This window comes from Condylostylus longicornis, unplaced genomic scaffold (genome assembly GCF_029603195.1).
Source record: "Condylostylus longicornis isolate FDR11 unplaced genomic scaffold, ASM2960319v2 ptg000502l, whole genome shotgun sequence".
NCBI lineage: Eukaryota > Metazoa > Arthropoda > Insecta > Diptera > Dolichopodidae > Condylostylus > Condylostylus longicornis.
The window spans coordinates 132,501-137,500 of NW_026578460.1; the positions used below are offsets into that span (position 1 = coordinate 132,501).

The 5,000-nt window shown below is 35.3% G+C and overlaps 1 pseudogene; it reads left to right on the forward strand.

Moving 5' to 3' along the window:
* The window catches only part of LOC129617344 (large subunit ribosomal RNA), a 4,018-nt pseudogene extending 3,820 nt beyond the window's left edge, over positions 1-198 (forward strand).
* The last annotated feature ends 4,802 nt before the right edge of the window (positions 199-5,000 follow it).

Consider the following 5,000-nt stretch of genomic DNA (forward strand, 5'->3'; position numbering starts at 1 on the left):
GTAAAATATAGTTACAGAGTATGTATACATGGTATCTTACTTGACGGATAACTAGTTTTGCATTTAAACATTATTAAATACGATGACAGTGCCTAGAATCAATTGTAAACGACTTTGGTAACGGGCAAGGTGTTGTAAGTGGTTGAGCAGCTGCCATACTGCGATCCACTGAAGCTTATCCTTTGCTTGAAGATTCGAAAAATTTATTTTATTTTTCGATTCTTCTTATTATTCCACATATTATTATCTCATGTAGAGTAGTGATATTGTGTGGGATATGGGGTCAGGTCTGCTCTGGTCTGGTCTAGTCTAGTCTAGATTTAGTCTAGTCTGGTCTAGTCTGATCTAGTATTGTATGGCCTGATCTGGTTTGGGTGATGGTCTTTATAGCCCTTATACATTCTTTATTATACATTACTAACAAGGTATGTATTATAAAATTGTATATGGGTATATAATAGTGGCGATGGTGGTAGCCACTAGTAGTACATTCTTATTACTTACTATAAAGTATTAAGTATGTATTATAAAATTGTATATGGGTATAATAGTGGCGATGGCGGTAGCCACTATTAGTACATTCTTATTACTTACTATAAAGTATTAAGTATGAATTATAAAATAGTATATGGGTATAATAGTGGCGATGGCGGTAGCCACTATTAGTACATTCTTATTACTTACTATAAAGTATTAAGTATGAATTATAAAATAGTATATGGGTATAATAGTGGCGATGGCGGTAGCCACTATTAGTACATTCTTATTACTTACTATAAAGTATTAAGTATATATTATAAAATTGTATATGAGTATAATAGTGGCGATGGCGGTAGCCACTATTAGTTCATTCTTATTACTTACTATAAAGTATTAAGTATGTATTATAAAATTGTATATGGGTATAATAGTGGCGATGGCGGTAGCCACTATTATTACATTCTTATTACTTACTATAAGTATATTAAGTGTGTATTATAAAATTGCATATGAGTATTAATAGTGGCGTTGGTACTTAAGTAGTACATTCTTATTATACTTACCTATATATAAGTATGTATTATAGGAATGGTGATAAACATTTGCTATTGAAGGCTTGTAATATTGATTGGTAGGTGGTGGTGGTGGTTGTTAAGATAGGTTAAGTATATTCTTACTATAAATACTTCAAATAAGTATTTTCTTAATGTATTACTGCATGAATAATGATTTAAGTAATACTTATTATTATATATCAATACAGTGGCAGGTATTGGATATGGGAATAACATAGACCTGAACGAGACATATGTTATGCTCGACAGGCAATAATTACTTTTCATAAGTGAAAAGTAACCTGGGTTGGTAAGCATGTTATGCCCACCCGATGAAAAAATTTTTTTCAGCCTGGTTTGATATTTATCAAAGGCAAAATAAGCCTGATCGGGACATATGTTATGCTCGACAGGCAATAATTACTTTTCATAAGTGAAAAGTAACCTGGGTTGGTAAACATGTTATGCCCACCCGATGAAAAAATTTTTTTCAGCCTGGTTTGATATTTATCAAAGGCAAAATAAGCCTGATCGGGACATATGTTATGCTCGACAGGCAATAATTACTTTTCATGAATGAAAAGTAACCTGGGTTGGTAAACATGTTATGCCCACCCGATGAAAAAAATTTTTTCAGCCTGGTTTGATATTTATCAAAGGCAAAATAAGCCTGATCGGGACATATGTTATGCTCGACAGGCAATAATTACTTTTCATGAATGAAAAGTAACCTGGGTTGGTAAACATGTTATGCCCACCCGATGAAAAAAATTTTTTCAGCCTGGTTTGATATTTATCAAAGGCAAAATAAGCCTGATCGGGACATATGTTATGCTCGACAGGCAATAATTACTTTTCATGAATGAAAAGTAACCTGGGTTGGTAAGCATGTTATGCCCACCCGATGAAAAAATTTTTTTCAGCCTGGTTTGATATTTATCAAAGGCAAAATAAGCCTGATCGGGACATATGTTATGCTCGACAGGCAATAAATACTTTTCATGAATGAAAAGTAACCTGGGTTGGTAAACATGTTATGCCCACCCGATGAAAAAATTTTTTTCAGCCTGGTTTGATATTTACCAATGGCAATATAAGCCTGATCGGGACATATGTTATGCTCGACAGGCAATAATTACTTTTCATGAATGAAAAGTAACCTGGGTTGGTAAGCATGTTATGCCCACCCGATGAAAAAATTTTTTTCAGCCTGGTTTGATATTTATCAAAGGCAAAATAAGCCTGATCGGGACATATGTTATGCTCGACAGGCAATAATTACTTTTCATGAGTGAAAAGTAACCTGGGTTGGTAAACATGTATGCCCACCCGATGAAAAAATTTTTTTCAGCCTGGTTTGATATTTATCAAAGGCAAAATAAGCCTGATCGGGACATATGTTATGCTCGACAGGCAATAATTACTTTTCATGAGTGAAAAGTAACCTGGGTTGGTAAACATGTATGCCCACCCGATGAAAAAATTTTTTTCAGCCTGGTTTGATATTTACCAATGGCAATATAAGCCTGATCGGGACATATGTTATGCTCGACAGGCAATAATTACTTTTCATGAATGAAAAGTAACCTGGGTTGGTAAACATGTTATGCCCACCCGATGAAAAAAATTTTTTCAGCCTGGTTTGATATTTATCAAAGGCAAAATAAGCCTGATCGGGACATATGTTATGCTCGACAGGCAATAATTACTTTTCATGAATGAAAAGTAACCTGGGTTGGTAAGCATGTTATGCCCACCCGATGAAAAAATTTTTTTCAGCCTGGTTTGATATTTATCAAAGGCAAAATAAGCCTGATCGGGACATATGTTATGCTCGACAGGCAATAAATACTTTTCATGAATGAAAAGTAACCTGGGTTGGTAAACATGTTATGCCCACCCGATGAAAAAATTTTTTTCAGCCTGGTTTGATATTTACCAATGGCAATATAAGCCTGATCGGGACATATGTTATGCTCGACAGGCAATAATTACTTTTCATGAATGAAAAGTAACCTGGGTTGGTAAGCATGTTATGCCCACCCGATGAAAAAATTTTTTTCAGCCTGGTTTGATATTTATCAAAGGCAAAATAAGCCTGATCGGGACATATGTTATGCTCGACAGGCAATAATTACTTTTCATGAGTGAAAAGTAACCTGGGTTGGTAAACATGTATGCCCACCCGATGAAAAAATTTTTTTCAGCCTGGTTTGATATTTACCAATGGCAATATAAGCCTGATCGGGACATATGTTATGCTCGACAGGCAATAATTACTTTTCATGAATGAAAAGTAACCTGGGTTGGTAAACATGTTATGCCCACCCGATGAAAAAAATTTTTTCAGCCTGGTTTGATATTTATCAAAGGCAAAATAAGCCTGATCGGGACATATGTTATGCTCGACAGGCAATAATTACTTTTCATGAATGAAAAGTAACCTGGGTTGGTAAGCATGTTATGCCCACCCGATGAAAAAAATTTTTTCAGCCTGGTTTGATATTTATCAAAGGCAAAATAAGCCTGATCGGGACATATGTTATGCTCGACAGGCAATAATTACTTTTCATGAATGAAAAGTAACCTGGGTTGGTAAGCATGTTATGCCCACCCGATGAAAAAATTTTTTTCAGCCTGGTTTGATATTTATCAAAGGCAAAATAAGCCTGATCGGGACATATGTTATGCTCGACAGGCAATAATTATTTTTCATGAATGAAAAGTAACCTGGGTTGGTAAACATGTTATGCCCACCCGATGAAAAAATTTTTTTCAGCCTGGTTTGATATTTACCAATGGCAATATAAGCCTTATCGGGACATATGTTATGCTCGACAGGCAATAATTACTTTTCATGAATGAAAAGTAACCTGGGTTGGTAAGCATGTTATGCCCACCCGATGAAAAAATTTTTTTCAGCCTGGTTTGATATTTATCAAAGGCAAAATAAGCCTGATCGGGACATATGTTATGCTCGACAGGCAATAATTACTTTTCATGAATGAAAAGTAACCTGGGTTGGTAAACATGTTATGCCCACCCGATGAAAGAATTTTTTTCAGCCTGGTTTGATATTTACCAATGGCAATATAAGCCTTATCGGGACATATGTTATGCTCGACAGGCAATAATTACTTTTCATGAATGAAAAGTAACCTGGGTTGGTAAACATGTTATGCCCACCCGATGAAAAAATTTTTTTCAGCCTGGTTTGATATTTACCAATGGCAATATAAGCCTGATCGGGACATATGTTATGCTCGACAGGCAATAATTACTTTTCATGAATGAAAAGTAACCTGGGTTGGTAAGCATGTTATGCCCACCCGATGAAAAAATTTTTTTCAGCCTGGTTTGATATTTATCAAAGGCAAAATAAGCCTGATCGGGACATATGTTATGCTCGACAGGCAATAATTATTTTTCATGAATGAAAAGTAACCTGGGTTGGTAAACATGTTATGCCCACCCGATGAAAAAATTTTTTTCAGCCTGGTTTGATATTTACCAATGGCAATATAAGCCTTATCGGGACATATGTTATGCTCGACAGGCAATAATTACTTTTCATGAATGAAAAGTAACCTGGGTTGGTAAGTATGTTATGCCCACCCGATGAAAAAATTTTTTTCAGCCTGGTTTGATATTTATCAAAGGCAAAATAAGCCTGATCGGGACATATGTTATGCTCGACAGGCAATAATTACTTTTCATGAATGAAAAGTAACCTGGGTTGGTAAACATGTTATGCCCACCCGATGAAAGAATTTTTTTCAGCCTGGTTTGATATTTACCAATGGCAATATAAGCCTTATCGGGACATATGTTATGCTCGACAGGCAATAATTACTTTTCATGAATGAAAAGTAACCTGGGTTGGTAAGCATGTTATGCCCACCCGATGAAAAAATTTTTTTCAGCCTGGTTTGATATTTATCAAAGGCAAAATAAGCCTGATCGGGA